This window comes from Antechinus flavipes, chromosome 3, assembly GCF_016432865.1.
Source record: "Antechinus flavipes isolate AdamAnt ecotype Samford, QLD, Australia chromosome 3, AdamAnt_v2, whole genome shotgun sequence".
NCBI classification, from domain to species: domain Eukaryota; kingdom Metazoa; phylum Chordata; class Mammalia; order Dasyuromorphia; family Dasyuridae; genus Antechinus; species Antechinus flavipes.
The window spans coordinates 454,271,991-454,290,514 of NC_067400.1; the positions used below are offsets into that span (position 1 = coordinate 454,271,991).

General features: G+C 39.2%; 1 long non-coding RNA gene across 1 annotated transcript in view; it reads left to right on the forward strand.

Annotated features, from left to right (window-relative positions):
* Positions 1–3,306: 3,306 nt before the first annotated feature.
* Positions 3,307–18,524, forward strand: part of LOC127554706 (uncharacterized) — a 34,084-nt gene continuing 18,866 nt past the window's right edge. The window contains exon 1 of the long non-coding RNA XR_007952050.1: positions 3,307–4,539. This is a non-coding gene — a long non-coding RNA (uncharacterized LOC127554706). The remainder of the gene's footprint in view (positions 4,540–18,524) is intronic.

The following is an 18,524-nucleotide window of genomic DNA, read 5'->3' on the forward strand; positions in this document are numbered from 1 at the left end:
GGAGACATTGACATGAACTGATGCTGAGTGAAGTGAACAGGACCAGAACACTGTACACAGTGAAGTTGGCTCTTTTCAACAATGAGGTGATTTAAGCCCAATTCCAATAGACTTGTGATGGAAAAAGCCATCCTCATCCAGAGAGAGACTGTGGGTGGATGTGGATGACAGTGTAATCTTTTCACTTTTTTTTTTTTAATAACTTTTTATTGACAGAACCCATGCCTGGGTAATTTTTTACAATATTATCCCTTGCACTCACTTCTGTTCCGATTTTTCCCCTCCCTCCCTTCACCCCCTCCTCCAGATGGCAAGCAGTTCTATGCATGTTAAATATGCCACAGTATATCCTAGATACAATATATGATTTCACTTTTTTTACTTGAATTTTTTCTTTTTCATTTTCCCCTCTTTTGATTTGATTTTTCCTGCACAGCATGATAAATGTGTGTTTAGAAGAACTGCACATGTTTAGCTTGTTAGATTTCAAGCAATGGGGAGGAAGGAGAAAGATTTGGAACACAAGGTTTTGCAAAGGTGAATGTTTAAAGTTATCTTTGCATGTGTTTTGAAAAGTAAAAAGCTATTTTCTTTAAAAAGGAGGAAAAAAACCCCAATGATCAGAACTTGCTACAGCTGCTGAACTAGGTATTCAAGGAGGCTTAGTAAATGTCTCTTCCATTCCCTCTATTTTACAGGTATGATAGTTCTTTGTTATCAAAGTCGAACTGAAAGCTCATTTAAGACACACCAAAATTCACATTATCCTAACTTCATTTTCAATTCTTATTCTGTCAGTCAATAAGCATTTATTCTTCCTGAGTTCAAATGTGACCTCAGGCACTGACTAGCTATGCAACTCTGGGCAAGTTACTTCACTGTGCCTCAGTTTACTCATCTGTAACATGAACTGGGGAAAAGCAAATAGACAAACCATTCTTGTATCTCTGCCAGGAAATACCTCTCCCCACAAAAAAAAAGATAGTCCCTGACTTCCAGTATCTCACAGTTAAATGGAGGAGACAGTCTGTAAACAATTGTGCAAAAAATCTATAGACAGTATAAAGTGGAGCTAATTAACAGCAGGAGTCTTCTTATGGAAGGGGAGAATTTATCTGGAAACTGAGGGAAGACAGGAAGGTGGGAATATGGAATGAGCCTCAGAACAGAGTCCCAGAACAGAAGGCTAATTGCCAGCCCCTGAAACCAAGCTTCTTGCAGGAGAGAGCAGGTAGGGTTACCCCATGCTGTGCTCAAAGGCAAGGCTCAGAGCTGCAGAGGAAGCCTGGGACAGCAATCCCTGTATCCCAGGAGCAGAGCTCCCTAAAAAGAGACTTTAAAAGTCACAAAATAGGGAGGGGGGAAGAAAAAGAAGCAGAAAATAACCTTAACCATAGAAAGCTAATATGGTGACAGGAAGATCAAAACACCGATTCAGAATAGGACAAAATGTCCACAGGGGAAATCTCAAGGAGTGATATGACTTGGTCTTAAGCAAAAAGGCTTCTTGGAAGCACTCATAAAAGATTTTAAAAAGCAAATAAGAGCAATAGAAGAAAAATTGGGAAAAGAAACTAGAGGTATGCAAGAGAGTCAACAACTTGGAAAAGGAAGGACAAAAATTGCCCAGAAGAAAACAATTTCTTAAAAATTGGCCAAATGCACTGAGGAAAATGACACCTTAAAAAGCAGGACTAACAAAGATATAAAAACTAACTGAAGAAAATCGAATTAAAAACTAGAACCAGGCAAATAGAAACTAATGACTCTGAGACATTAATAATCAAACTAAAAACAATGAAAAATGGGGAAAAAAGTATAAAATACTTCATTGGAAAAATGAAGCTAGATGTCATGGATGGAACACTGGATAGAAGGTTTGCAATTAGGAAGACTGGAGTTCAAATGGGCTCTCAGGTAACAGCAATGTCACCCCCGGCAAATCATATAATCCCTATTTGCCTCAGTTCCTCAACTGTAAAATGGAGACACTCTAGAGATAGACTTGGTGAACCATTCCCTATCTTTGACAAGAAAACCCTATGGGAGGGTCACAAAGACTCAGACAGGATTGAGCAACAACAAAGACACTAAAAACCCCTTAGAGGAGAGGTGGGAAAAAGCAGTACTACTTTACTTCTCTAGTATCCTGAAATAGCAGGTGGAAGATAGGCAATCCTTACAAAGGCTTACTCTCTTTTAAGAGATAAAATAATTTCCATCTCTACAACCCCAAATGGTCTGACATCTTGGGACAAAGTCTGACAATCTCAAAATAAAACTTATCTAGGATCTCACAGCTAAGGTCCGATTTGAACTCAGCTATTACTGACTTCAGGCTCTGTGCTCTATCCTTTACTGCCTGGCATGGTTGGTATTTGAAGATTTACAAGGTTATCAGAGATACATAACTGAAAGGGGGGGGGGGAAGATAAGCCAGAAATAAGGCAGGTTTAAGGGCCAATAGGTAGATAATCTGTGTTTTGTAGTATTGCAAAAATGTCACTGGGGGAGTCCACTGTGTCTATTATAAAGCATCTAGGTTAGGAAGATCATAGGAAAGTTAAATTTTAAAATTAAATTACCTAACTGTAAGAAACTAAATATCTTAACAAAAACTCCACTGATGAATGCAGGAAAGATTTATTTTGCATTCTTGCAAGAATGGGTGACTAGGTATATAGACACCCGTTTGAAATTCCAAAGGCAGCATTTTATTTCCTATCCTGAAGCACAAGTCCCTCCCCTGATTCTCCATTAACTGGATGTTACCAAAGTCGCACAAGACGAAATCTCCCCCTCAGTACACAGCCAGTCCCTGCCCCCAAGAATCTTACATTCTGGGAGGGAGAGAGGGGCTAAGGATAAAGAACAAAAGATTCTTTTCAAATATCAGGTTACCACCCCTTACTGCAGAAGTCAGTCCCTCCCCTCCAGGAGCTTACATTCTTTTGGGGGAAGATAAACCTCCACCCTTGATTATTCCTTGATGTCCTTGTGGGTTTCAGTTTTCTAATTTGTTTCATTTCTCCAATTTAATCTTCATTATAGTGGAAACCGAATGCCCATCCATTTCTCAAAATAAATAACTTCACAACAAACCCAGGAGTTAGGAAATCAGAGCCCTGTCTCAGTCACTCCCTCTCTTCCCCCATTTCTTTCTCCTCTATCCCCCCCTTCCTCCCTCTTCTCTCTCCCTCCTCTTCCTCTTCCTCTGTCTCTCTCTCCTCCCTCTCCCTTTCTCCCCCTTGTTCCCCACCACCAGCACCATGGAAGATACTTAAAAAATTAAATGACTTGCAACCGGTCACATAGCCAGTGTGAGTTAGGATTGGAACTCAGGTCTCGGACTGCCCGTCCTTTGCAGCCATACCTAGCAGTCTGTGATCCTTATTAACAGCATGAAAGTCAGCATGATGTGGAAAACGGCTGGCCGGGCACAGAAGGAGCTCTGGAACACACTAGATGGGCAATGGCTAGCGGAGAAAGGGCCTGGTCTGCCTTGGGAGAGGGGATTTCCTCCGTCGGAGTTCCTGCCCATCCCAAGGGAGCCTCGGGTCTAGCCGCTCTCTCCCTCCTTAAAACGGACAGGGTTTGTTTGAATAAAAGGGCCCTCTGCTTCTTCCCCGTGAGTGTGTAAGATGGTGCTTGGCTCAGCGGAGACCGAACGAGTCCTGTGATCCGATTTCCAAGAACGCTCACCCTTGCTTCAACTGGAAAATAACATTTCCCACTCCCAAACATAACTGGAGCTTTGTTTGATGGACTTCAGAAAACAGCCCTCCGCCCAGCTACTGAAAAGAGAAGCTTTAGGATGCCCCCGGGCAATGACAAACGCTACAGTTGGTTGTGCAATTTGCAGGGAAATCGTATCGCACTGACGAGTTATCCAGGCTTTTAATTTTTTTTTGGGGGGGGGGGGGCGGCAGTGTATGTTTGCTCTTTTTTAACAACTATCCCCACAGGCGGCAACCAGTCACATGCGCCAGTCATGCGGGGAGGCGCGGCCACTCAGCAATCATTAACTAAATGCTTTCCCCAAGTGCAGAAAAAGGGATTTTTTTTTCTTTTTTTTTTTTTTTAAAGTCCGCATTTATAACAAAATCGGTAGTCTGACTCCGGGGGAACCGAGAAGAGGCTTTTTTCTCCCCTTCCTCTCCCAGGGCAAAAAGAGCCATGTGTTGGAAACTCTAGTGGTAAGGCTTCCTCACCCGCCCTACACCTGGAGCGTTAAGGACAAACGCGGGCGCGCGGGAAGCAGCCCCCGCCCCGCCCCTGACAAGGTCCCTACCTCCGGGCTCGCCTGCCCCTCGCGGAGGGAGAGGGCACCCCCATCCCACCGAGTGGGAAAATGCTCGGAAAGCAGGGAGGTGATTAGAGTGTTGTGACTTTAATTAAAGCTGCGTGGCCCTTCCCTTTGGGCGTGGAATTAACCCGGGGTTGGCAGCCCGATGGGGTACACTGGAGGTGGTGGACCCCTGGCTCCTCCTGGTCACCCAGAGATGAAAAATAAAACCAAGAGTTGAAGCCCTTTTCCTGGTAAGAACAACAAAAGTCTGAAGCTCTGGACATTCCCTCCCGGCTCTGACTTGTGGAGTTTTACTTTGTAACCTTTCAGACGCATGGATGGGATTTTTAGTAGGGGAGGTAACTGCTGATTGTGCGAGGACTTTGGGATCCTTTCTAGAATGAGAGGGAGGGTAAATTTAAAAAAAAAAAAAAAGCAAAACCAAACCAAACCAGGCCTGTGTCCTTAGAAGCTGATAGTGAATTTTTGGCCTAGATGCGTATTCACTCCCTGTTATTACTCAGAATATCTTTCCCAAAACGCTGCCTTATAAATATGCTCTTTGTTGTGAAAGAAAACTGCGTGTAGGGGAGGAGAGTTGATTTTTATTCTTACTGGGAGTTTTGGGGCCATATTTAAGAAAAAAAAGGGAAACTTGGGCAATTTTCTGGTTCCTTGACATCGGCAGAAATTAAACTTTAGCTTCAAGACTTTCCTTTTGAGCTTTCCCATCAAAAAGATAATTGATATAGGACATGGAGTAGGGGGTCACCCTGGATTGATTTCATGTGTCCTAAAGGATTTACAGATTAAAGGAATACAGTAAACCCATGTTTGATTAGACGTTTTTCAATGCATAAAGTAGGTGCTTAATAAGTGTTGAGTTCAGTAGGGCAGCTGCTGGTTATGAAAAGCCCAAGTCTGTAGGGCAAGACATGCCCTGTAGGGTAAGAACAAGTAACAAGACTGTACGGGCTCCCAGTGACAAAGTATAGAGAAGGAATCAAGTTTGGGAACGGTTGGACAAGCCTTGTAGTATTATTCTTTCCTTAAAACAAACTGGCGCAGATTTAGCCGCATAACCCTTTATTTTTAGAGTTGAGCCAACTTAAAATATTTGCAGGACCGTGCACCTGAACTCTATTTAATTCATCTCCTCTTCCCTCCTTCCCCCTTCTCTCACAAGTTCTCACAGCAAAAGCAATTAAGGGAGCAAAACTGGTAGGATGGCCGGACTATCTTTTAAGTTCCATCCCTCCCCCCTGGGAGGCCAGCTTGATCTGGCTGCCTTTCCCACTGTCGTTACCTTTCCTCCCTTACCCTCAACTCCCAGTGCTCCACCCAGACCAACTGCTTTCTGAAATAGGTGGCTTTCTGTGCTTCACAAGGAGCCGATGAATCACCTCTTCTTGGCTTGTTAGGACAGAATGGAAGGGAAAAGGCGCGCTGCTTTGGCTGGAAGAGTCCCTCAGTGAAGACAATCAGTGAGTGTTAATTAGGTCAGCTCTGTGGCCAGAGGTGGGCTGCTGTAACTCCACCAGCCGGACCAGATAGCCCTTCAGAGACATCCCACTTCCTGCAGCCTCCTGAAGTCTGATCTCAAGGAAAGGAAGTGGACGAGGCCGAAGGCAACGGACCGGAGGCCAATTGTCTAGTCTCTTGGCAGGAAGGGACGGAATAAACATTTATTCCCCCAGTGGGGTGGGGTAGAGAGGTCGCCCAGTGGATAGAGCACCCAGTCTGGGGTCAGAAAAGGAAGGAAATGGCAAACCACGCCAGTGTCTTTGCCAACAAAACCCAGTTGTTTCTCCGACTGGCTTACAACTGAGCAATAAATGTGCCAGGAACTGTGCTGAACACTGACTCTCCTCATTGGATGGCCACAGTCCTGGCAGATAAGTGCTGTTCTTGTGCCCATTTTACACATAGGGACATTGAGTCAGAACTGGAAACTTGCTCAGTGTCACCTGTGTTGTGAAATTAGGACTTCTGGATTCCAGGCCCACTGCTCTGGCTACTGCAGTACCACTGACTCCCCCTAAACATTAGTGACCAACCATTGAATAACTCTTACTATCAGGGGCCAGAAAAGAGTAACCCTTTATGGCTGTTCTTATCATACAAATTCACTTTTAAGGTAGCAGTGACTTTCTGTTAAAGTGACCCTGACCTCTGCTCTTCAGGAAGACCCCCCTTAAAATCCAGCCTCACACATTTTCTGGCTGTTTGATTTTAGGTTGACTTGTTTCCTCATCTGTTAAATGGGTATAATAATAGCATCTTGCTCACAAAGGTGGTTGTGAGAGAGCAAAGGAGATAATTTTTATAAAGTGCTTAGCATAATGTCTGGCACGGAGAAAGTGCTCTATAAATGCAAGCTGTAGTGATGATTATGTGATTGCTGGGGGGATGGTCTTGATGGCAGACACCAAAAGTTGGATTCGGTCATGTGAAGACTTCACAATGGCCATTGTCTTTGGCGAAAGGTGGGTTTGTTTAGAGGAATAGGTTACAGACAAAAGTGGAGGCATACAGCGGGCACTGGGAATGGTAAATATGAAAAAAGTGGAAAAGCATATGAAAGACTAGCTCCTCAGTGGAGCCCCCTATGAGGTTGGGACATGCTTTTAGCTGGCAGGCCAGATCTGAGAGGGACTTAACCCCCTAAAAGAGTTAGTTGTGAGGAGTAGAGTTGGAGTTGGGGAGCATCAAGGAGTTAGGGGAGAAACACAGGGCATGGGGAATGGGGAAGGGGAAAAACACCTTAAGGCAGAGTCCCATGGTGGACTGACCCAAAGGAGGACAGTAACTGTGGTGAGTGCTGTATCTTTTCCGGAGAATTTAGCCTCAGGAACTTGATGTAACTAGAATTTCTGATTGGATTATCTCCTGTGGGTGGGAACACAGAACTAAACTGCTCTCAATTATCAGAGCCTTCTTCCCCCCTGCACCAGGGAATAATTTTTATCAATTCTTCTGTTTCTCTCTGCTCACCACACCCATCACTACATCTGCTAAAGGCCCAGGTCTCCATCTTCAAAGTAGATTAAATACATGAAGGGAAAAAAAATCAGGACAAATATGTTACTATTTTTCAGTCACCCTAATAAATGGATCTTTCTCAATCTCCAATTTTCAGGTAACATCAAATGTTACCTTCCTTGATTTATTCCTTCCAATCTCTTCCAACAGGAATCTCTTAGATCATAAAGATCTCAGGGTCTTTCTTAACTTGGCAAGCCTTCCAAAGGCCTAGTCCCTCTGGTCTCTTCAGCAGAAGCCCCTTCCTGCCCTCATCTTTCTCTTTTCTATAAACACACCCAGATCTCCCTCAGCTTCTACCCTCACTGGGCCCTACTATCATCCCATATCTCCTCTCTTTCAAACCAAATTACAAAAAGCATTCTGCAGGCCTGACTTTCCCTTTGTTTCCATGTACTCAGGTTTGCAGTCTGGCTTTTGACTGTTCCTGAAATTGCTGTTGAATCCTTAATTGCCAGATTTGATGGTGCTTTCTTGTTACTCAAGTTTCTTACTGCTTCTACTGAACAGTCTTTGCTGGGCTATTCTATCTACTTTACACTGGACCTCAGTGCCTCCTCTTCCTCCATGTGGGTTGACTTGATCACTTCCCTCTGTGTAGATGATTTCCAGATTCCATCTGGCCCTAGTCTTTCTCCTAAGCTGTGAACCGGATGCCCCTGAGAGATCTCCAAGCAGAACTCATTTTCTTTGTCCCCCAAATTCTCTCTCTCTGGAAAGCCCCATCACATTTCCAGTGGACTAGGATCCAGGCTTGGAATCCTGTATCACTCCTCCATCCCCTTGTTTCTCCCCTGGTGGATTACACAAAACCGAGTTTGAATCGGACATCCACCTTGGTAATTAAGCCTCTTTCAGCTCTATTTCTTCATCTGTAAAGGGGGAGTTCTGTGAATAAAATGAGATAATATATGGAAAGTCATATGAAAGTTCATCTTCCTAAGTTCAAATTCAGCCTCAGATTTCCTAGCTGTGTGACCCTGGGCAGTCACTTGACCCTGTTTGCCTCAGTTTCCTCATCTGTAAAATGAGCCATAGAAGGAAATGGCAAAACACTCCTGTATTTCTGCTGAGAAAATCCCAAATGGGGTCACAAAGAGTCATATACGACACAGCAACAACAAAGAATTTAATAAATGCTTGTTATTTAGTTATGTTAGTTATTTTCCAGTTCATCTCACTTGACAAGTTAGAAGTATTTTGAAGGCAGGGACTGTATGTTATTCAAGTTTGTAGCCATAGGCTTATTAAGTGAATACAAAACACACAAAAAGCTTTAATTTTATGCTTTGTTTGGATTTGGGAAACCAGGAACAAACATGCTCCTGTGTTCTGCCATCATGCTGCCCCCTTTCTTTCTTTTTTTTTTTTTTTTGGTGGGGGGTGGGATGGTTCAAAGTGATTTACTCAGAGTTATATAGTATCTGAGGCTGCATTTAAACTCATATTCTCCTGACTACATAACCTATACTCAGGCTATAGGGCCACCCTAAGCTGCCCTCATTATTTTCCGAAAATGCAATTTTGCCTTAAAATGCAGGCCTTCGAATCAAAGAAACAGTTCTAGTAATGAAGTTTTAAATGTACAAGATATTTCTTGCTTTAAATATTTCACTCCACAATCTTTTGGAGAATAGTAACTGCCATCTATTCAGCACTGTTAGGGTCTACATTGCTTCCTAATAATATTATGGTGAGCTGATTTTTAAAACTGAAGGAAGGGCACTTTCCCTACTATGGGAAGGGATAATTTGTTTGACTTTTCTATCCTTGGAAAGCCCAAGTGCCCTTGTGTTCCTGGTCAAACCCTTCAAACGGATAGAAAAAGGAAAGGTCAGTGAGTACTTGGTTTGTCAGTCTGACCTGAGAACGGTAGTCAATTTCATTTTATAAATCAGCTATCAAATAATATTTATTGAGCTTCTGGGTACGTGGCACAGTGATAAATATTATGGGCCTAAAAAAACAACCATTCAAAGGGATGACTGTAATTATAGCTAATATTTCTGTAGAACTTTTAAGATTTACAATGCACTTGTTTTCCTCATAAAAAACTTATTGTTAGAAAGTAGCAAGAGTGGAGGCCAGTCATCCTTTATTTTTATGGAATGATTTTTTTTTGCATATATTAGATGCTTTAATAGAGAGTTGTTTGAATTTCAATTACAATCCAACTGGGGAGGCAAAGAAGATAAATAATATTTAGATGGTTTATACACTCAAACTTCTTTACCTTTAGGGAACAAAATGGTTTAAATGAGACTTTTGAAGGGGAAACCTGAGTTCAAATCCCACCTCAGACACTTGACTTATCTGTAAAATGGAAATAATAATAGTACCTACCTCAAAGGTTGTTGTGAGGATCGCATGAGATAATATATATAAAACACTTTGCAAACCTTAACACACTTTGTAAATGCTAGTTATTATCCATCATCTTCATTATACCTCTAGGACAAAATATATGCACAGCCCTTCTGAAGGAGCTCTTCAATTCTTTTTAGTTGATTGGTTCCTCAGGTTGGACAAACACTCAGGATTCAAGGTATTTTGTGTGTCCTGCTCCTCTAAAAAACTGTAGCTGTAGTCCCCACAGGTTGGCTAATAAACACAAAAAGCTTAAAAGGAAGGCATTTACTGAGATGGCACCTTAGGAACAATAATAACAAAACATTCTCCTCCTCTTTGTCTATTCCAGAGATTCTTAAAATGTTGTCCTTGGATCCCTGGGAATCTCTGAGGTTTCAAGGGGTCCACAAGGTCAAAACTATTTTCATAATAGTACTAAGATATTATTTGCCTATTAAAACACTCCTCCCTTTTTCAACTACATATCTTTGTGAGGCTGGGTTTTCTTCATATACTTTAACCAAAACAACAGATTGTAACATATTGAATGCAGAAGCAGATATGAGAATCCATCTGTTTTCTATTAAGCCAGACATGGAAGAAATTTGCAAAAGTATTTAAAACAATGCCATTCTTCTCACTACATTTTGATTTGTTTTGGAAAATATAGTTATTTTTCATAGAAATGTTATTTATGTTAACATGTAATGGGCTTATTTTTATTTTTTAAGAAAATAAATATATATTTTTAAAAATATCAGTTTTAATATCTGTTGCAGTAAATATCAATAAATATAATCCACTTAAACAAATGCTAATTTCTGTTTAGCAAAAACTAAAAATTTTGCTAAGCAATTTTTAAGAATGCACAGTCCTGAAGTTACGAGGACCTGAGTTCAAATCTGGCCTCAGACACTTAATACTTCCTGACTGTGTGATCCTGGGCAAGTCATTGGGCAATTGGGATTAAATTGCCTCAGCCAAAAAAAAAAAAATGCAAATGTGTCCTGAGACCAAAAAGTTTGGAAACTACTCCTCCATCTTGTCACTTAGTGATTTTATCAGCTCTCATGAATTCATTTATCACTGCCATACAGGTAGCTTAGTGGTGCATTGAATAGTTAGGAATCCTGCCTCAGACACTGTCCATATCACCCTGAACAAGTGATTTCATCTCAGCCTCAGTTTCCTTTTTTGTAGAATGGGGATACTGATAAGCCCAAGGTTACAGTGGGCATCAAATAACATCAAGCCTTTGTAAACCTTATGAATTCTAACAGTCATGTCATTATTACTCCCCTTCCCCCAAACCAGCCAGTCTGTGGTACAGTCTCCACAAACTCCCAGTACTGACCGGAAGAGTAGGTACAAAGAATACGATGGCAGAGTTTTCTCGGGGCTTGAGGCTCAAGCTTAACCTTTTTAGCATCTAAGCAAAGTTCCTGTGGTACAACGCTTAACCTCCAAACCGAGTTATATACTGTGGCTGGAGGACCCACCACTTCCAAATATATAGTTGTTCTCGACAAATAAATTCCATTTTTACACAAATCTCATAGGTTACAACTTGTCTTGATGTTTGGAAAACACAAAGATGATAAAAGAAAGAAGGGTGGGGGGGGGAGGGAATTTGAGTTCTACCCCTCAGAGAGAAAGCCTGGGCTCCTCAGAAAGCAGACCACCTAGGTAAAAATTCTGTGTCCCTGGCATATCTGGGGCACCTCAAATTTCTCCACTGGAACCCTGGAACACACAAGACATTCCAAACGGAGTTCTGAACTCTCCTTATTAGCACAAGCATGGTAGCTTAAAAAAAAAAAAACCCAAAAATCTAACTGGGAAAACCCTAAAGAGGTTTGGGGCTCCCTAAGAGTGATTAAGGGGGAGCAAGCTTTTATTAAGTACTACTGTTTGCTAGGTGGGCTCAACACGTCACAAATATTTCATTTGATCTTTACAGCTACTCCGAGATAGGTGCTATTATTATCTCTATCTTAAAGTTGAGGAAACTGAGTCAGACAGAAATAAAGTGATTTGCCCAGAATCACACAGCTAGTAGTAACTGATGTAGGATTTGAACTTAGGTTTTTTGACTCATAAGTTCAGTACTTTAATGCACATTGGCACCTAGAGATAATACAGTATATAAATTATTTGGTTATTACTTGTCTTTTCTGCATCCCAGTTGGATTGTGAGTTAAGTTCAAAAAAATATTTATTAAACATGTAAAATGTGCAAAGAATCACAGTCTAATTTGAAGCTGGATTTGAATTTAGTTCTTCCTGACTCTGGGCCCAGCACCCTATCCACTTGGACAGCTACTGCAATTAAGTAGATGTAATTGATTATTTGTTTTTAAAAATAAGTGTTTGCAGCAACTGTAAGATCAGTTATGATCAATTATGCTAGACTTGGCTCTTCTCAACAATTCAGTGATCCAAGGCAATTTCAAAAAACTTTGGATGGAAAATGCCATCCACGTCCAGAGAGAACTATGAAGACTGAATGTGATTCATAGCATACTATTATCATCACCTTCCCCACTCCCCCTTTTCTTGTGTTTTTTTCCCTTTTGTTTTGGTTTCTCTTTCCCTATATGACTCATATAGTAATGTGTTAAAAATGAATGTATTCCTAATGCATTGTTGGTGGAATTGTGAAATGATCTGACCATTCTGGAGAGCAATTTGGAACTATGCCCAAAGGATTATGAAACTGTCATATCTTTTAATACAGCAGTGCTACTACTGGCTCTGTATCCCAAGGAATTCATAAAGAAGAAAAAAGAACCACATGTTCAAAAATGTTTGTAGCAGCTCTTTTTTGTGGTGGCAGAGAATTGGAAAATGAGCAGATTCCCATCAATTGGGGAATGGCTGAATAAATTATCTTATATGAAAGTAATGGGATATTATTGTTTTATAAAAAATGATGAACAAGCTGATTTTTAGAAAGGCCAGGAAAGATTTACAAGAACTGATGCTGAGTGAAACAAACAAAATTAGAAATATATTGTACATAGTCACAGCAAGATTATGCAATGATGAACTATGAAAGACTTGGTTCTTCTCAATGGTACAGTGAACCAAGGCAATTTCAATAAACTTGCCATCTGCATCCAGAGAGAGAATTATGGACACTGAATGTAAATCAACACATGCCAAGTTCACTTTTTTTCCCTTTTTTTTTTTTCTCTTGTGGTTTCCCCTTTTATTTCTGATTTTTCTCTCCCAGCATGATTCATGAAGAAATATGTATTTTTAAAATTTTAATGTATATGTATAACTAGAAAAAAAGAGAGAAAACAATAAAAAGAGGAAAAAAAGTAAAAATTAGAGTACATATATAACCTGTGTCAGATTACTTGATAACATGGGGAGAGGGAAGGGAAAAGAGAGGGGGAAAAAATTTGAAATTCAAAATCTTATAAAGATGAAAGTTGAAAACTGTCTTTTCATGTAATTGGAAAAATAAATTGGAAAAATTGGAATAGCATAGCACTGTATATAATAGATGTGGAAATGCTTATTCTTCCCCTTCCTTCCTTGGAATTGAACTGATGCTCTTCTCTTCTCCAAAGAAGTCATGGGTCCTTAGGGCTGTTATTAGTGCTTGCCTGGCAAGTTAACTTTCTAAAGCCTATGAGAGGCATGGCTTATTTTTGTCCAATTGACCTATAATTCCATCAAGGACAACTTTTATTCTTGAAAAGAGACCAAAAGTGAAAATCCTTCTTTGCACTCTCTAGAAGACATTAAGCCTTTCTTTGTTAACTATCTCTATCTTTAATGACTTCTTCTTCTGGGGTAAAAAATCTGCTGATCTGATACATCCACTCTCTACTGCATATCGAGTTTTCCGTTTGACTTTTAAGCGTTTTATAATTTGGCCACAATCTACCTTTCCAGTCTAATAAAATTAACCTTGCTGTTTTTCACACATGGAACTTCATCCTGACTTGCATCTTTACTGGAATGTACTACTTCCTCATCTCAGCTTAGTAGAATCCCCTACTTGTAGACCAACTCAAACACTGACCAGAAGTTTTATTGAAACCCCTCCTTAAACTGACTTGTATTTATGCACACGTATGCATGTGTAAATCTTATATGCACACATGTCCACATGTATTGTCTCCTTCAAAAGAACAAAAGTTTGACACACAGTAGGCATTTAATACATACTATTAATTGATTGAATATCTTTTCATACCTGATTTGCAGGTATGAATATATTTTCAGATATAGAGAAGATGCCCTGTTTGTTATATCATTTATAGGATACCTGCTATATTTCTATCATTGGGTTTCTATATTTGTGTTAAGGTAGAATTAATGAATTGCTCATCTATCTATCTATCTTCCCCCGCTCCCCCAAAACAAGTTTTATGTTGCAGGAATGCCCCCAAACATTATTTTGTTCCTCTGGGCTTCAGTTTCCAAATCTGTAAAATAAGGGAATTGGACAGTGTAGTCTATGCTCCCTTCAAGTTTTATAACTAGTATTCTAAAGACCCCATCATGGAGGTAATTTATATTTTTACAAGTTTTTCAAGCTTTTAACAATTTTTTTTTTCTTTCTTGGCACCTGAAGGGTGGAGTACTTGCTTTTTGTGAACTTTTTTCTCTTTCTGTTGGGCAGGTGAAGAGTATCATGGAAAAGCTTAACTATAAGTTAAAGAGAGAAGTTATCAATTTACACAGATTCTCAGCTCAGGCCAAGGTTTGGAAGCTTACACCTTCCCTAGCCTACAGAAACATCCAAATTCCTCATCCTACTAAGGAAAGTTGATTCTACATTGTACACTAAAAAGGCTGTGGATTGTTTGAAATCATTCATTTTTATTCCACTTGACTTTAATTAGTGGACTAGGGGGAAAAAAAAGCAAAACACTTTTCCCAAGACAGTATTTTGAAATGAAATCTTAAGACTTTCAGAAATGGTGTTCAACCCATTTGCTGAACTCTAACCTCCATTTCCTGCTTTTGACAAAAACAAGAGGATTATCAAGCAAAGAAAAGCAGAAATTGCTTATCCTATTGCTTAGAATCTAAGTCTCTACTTTTATATGAACTCTTCTCAGGTAGAGATTGCTTCATTTTTGTATTCACATTCCCCACTACATTAGATACCTCATAAAAAATACCTCACATGGCGGCAACAATGACTCGCTCCTTCTGAGTATTTGCTTGAATTGATAAAAGTCTTGCTTTTTTTTAGTGGTATGAATAAGTTGAATGAACTTGGTGGGTTAATGGTGACTGGGTTCAAATCCAGCCTCAGATTAGCTGTGTGATCGATTTAATCCTGTTTGCCTCAGTTTATTCATTTGTTTAATAAATTGGAGAAGGAAATGGTAAACAAACCACTCTAGTATTTTGCCAAGAAAACCCCAAAATGGGGTCGCAAAGAGTGGGACACAACACTCACCGCAGCCCAAGTTTGGTTTTACCCTGAAAATTGATATCTAGAGATCCAGTTTTAGGGATTCATTTATCCTGTGTATACACACACACACACACACACACATATATGATGTGATCTGATCCTGCATAAAAAGCATGTTTGTACATAATTATTTGCATGTTGTCTCCTTTCCATTAGATGTGAACCCCTCAAGGGCTGTCTTTGACCTTTTTTAATATGTCTAATACTTAGCTGGTATATAGTAGGTGTTTAATAGATGCTTATTGACCAACTGCTCTGACTCCCACCTTCTCCTTCCTTGCTCAGTTGCCTAGTAGCCTGGGGAGGGGAGGGGACATAGTTCTTAGATTTTCCTCTACATTTCTAATTCACCAAATAAAGATCTTACTTAAACCATGGTCAGTAGTCAAAGAACATTTCTTTTCAAAATAGGAATCATAGTATTTAGAGTAGGAAGGAAAGTTAGAAGTCATTTTAAAGATGAGGAAATGACTCTAGGGACCTTGCCCAGGAAATCTCTTAATTTGGGTAATCATGCATAATTTTTCGTAGTTGGTTGGTCTGTCTGATTCAAGGAAATTTTCATATTAGTCATACATATTGGCTTGAAGTCTCTTGGTCTCAAAGTATTAGGCTATAACATTTTTAAATATCAGGTAACTAGTGGTAACAAAAAGGGAGAATGGTAAATGAATGTATAGTTGCATTGTAATTTAAACCACTTACAATAGCTCCTCAGAGCTGAAAAAGACCTCAGGGACAGCTAGGTGATGTGATGGGTAGAGTACTGGCCTGGAGTTAGGAGGACCTGAGTTCAAATCCCACCTCACATGGTCATTAGCTCTGTGACCCTGGGCAAGTCCCTTAACTCTGATTGCCTTAAAATACAATAAAATAGAGAGATCTCAGAGGCCATTTAGTCTAACCTAACAAGTGCCTCCTCTGCTACAGCCTGCCAAAAAGTCATCTAGCTTTTAGTTGAAGATATCCAGAAAGGGGGGAACCCACTATCTCCCAAGGCCATTTATTCTACCTATGGGTAAATTTATGAATCAACTTATGAGTATGTTTGTTGGAAAGGATTTCTTCCTTATAGTCTCATTACTATAAGTTATTTTGTTATGGGGGTGTTCCCTTCAGTCCTGCAGACCCCTAACCATCCCATTTGTGTTTGTCTATCCCATATAATTTGTTTCTCTTCTTCAACAAATTTGCCGCCATTTGGTCTGCCCAGTGAGGGGAGAGGTATCTTCTGACATTGCAATGGGCTATCCATTATACTGAAGGTCATTTTGTTTATTTTCTTTGTTTCAAGGGTTGCTGAGATCAAAGAATTCATCACCAAGTGGCCACCCAATTGCTCAGCTGGTCCTTGGGGGAAAAGTGCACATTCTTTTGCTATGCTTGTACTCTTTTGGGATAGCTGCCATAACCTTCAGGCACGCAAGGTTATTGCCATACTCTTAGGAGAGTAGAAAAATGGATGTTTTCCTTATATAAATCTTAAATTTATCTTTGTGAAACTTCCACTTATTCTTCATAGTTGTGCCCATGAGGGTCTAACAGAATATGACTGACTAATGACTCTTCTGGTTCCTAACCTTTTAGGTGGGGTGTGTGTGTGTGTGTGTGTGTATATATACATACATACATACATATATGTATTATAAAACAGCCACAGTCTTCTCTGCAGCTCCTTTTTAGAGGAAACCTCCCTAGTTCTTTTATCTGATCTTCATATGGAGTGATCTCAAGATGCTTGATCACCCAGATTCATTTTAGTCTTTTTATCTTTGTCAATTAAAAAAAAATGAATCCTTAAACATAAAAAAGTAGCAAAGCACACAAAGAGGATTCTGTATGAAACTGAATTTCAATTTTATAACCCTTGATTTAAAAAAAAAGTATATGATTAAATTCTATACTTTCAAAACTTTTTGTCTGTTCCTTCTCTTTTCTTTGGGGTATTTAAAAATGTTCCAATAACCATTCTTTTTATTAGCAACATAATTGTTATTATTTTTTTTTTGTTTTATTTTGTTTTTTGGTAAGGCAGTTGGGGTTAAGTGACTTGGCTAGGGTCACACAACTAGTAAGCAATAATTGTTAACTCTCCTAATGGAACCCTCCCCTTCCCCAATTAAAAACTCAGAGAGAAGAAAAAAGAAAACCCTTCAAAACAAATAAAAAGTCAAGTAAAATGAATCTACACTGTGGTTGTGTCAAAAAATGGATGTTTCTCAATTTTGTATCCATCACTTTTTTGTTAGAAGGAAGGTAATATGCTTCCATCTTTGGTCCACTAGAGATGTGATTGAACATAACATTAATTTGAATTCTTAAGTCTTTCAAAATAGTTCTTCTTTACCATGTTATTCTCCTTGTAGAAACTGCTCATTCATTTCAACTTGTTTCAATTTATATTAGTCAGAATTCTCTGAAATCCTCTTCTGTCATTTCTTACTGTGTATTAAAATTCTAATCCACTCATACACCATAATTTGTTCATCTATTCTCCAGTTGTCTAAGAGGACACATGAGATATTATTCTGTTTTAATTTTTTTCTCTCTTCAGCATCAAGAACTTTGTTTTGCTTTTGATTATTTCATTTAGGTAGTATACCTCCTGGAGGGAGCAGCTAGGTGACTCATGGATAAAGCAATGAGTCAGGAAGAAACATGTCCTTAAGAGACTTACTAGTAGTGTGACCCTAGCTACCAGTTCCCTATTAGTGAGACTCACCTCTAGAAAAGAATTTTTTCTTTTTCAAATTCCTTTAACATTTGAAGGATAAAATAATTATTAAAATGCATCAAAAATTTATTAGCTGTTCTGCTAATTAGGTATCTGCCATGTGGAAAGCATAGTCCCAGTCTTAAAAGTATACACTCTAAAAGAATGGTGAAATAAGTGTGCATGTATATATACACATACATATTTACAAATTTATATTCATATCTATATACACAATTAAGGCAAAATAGATTGTAATGGGGCCAAAGACCCAGAATTGGACATTTTTAGGAGTGATAGATTATGTCTTTGTCTCTCAGGACCTAGAACTTAGTAGATGATCAATATAAATTTTTTTTGAATGAATGAATGCATAAAGGGAAGCTTGGTTCTCAGTCTAGCCTACAAAATTCTTTCTATCCCATAGGATTGCTATCATTGTACAGCTTAGCTGGGATTTTACTAGAGAAGCGAAGTGCTTCTTATTTTTATTTTTTTGAATTTCAATATTTTATTTTTCTAATTCCATAGAAATATAACTTTTAACTTTAAAATTCTTTTTCCCATTTTGACCAGTTTTAAATAGCTCTAAATATAGTTGAAACCAATTATTCTAGGGGAAAAAAAAAACAAAACTAAGAACTTTTAACATTGATCTATGGGATAAAACATATTTTGGAATC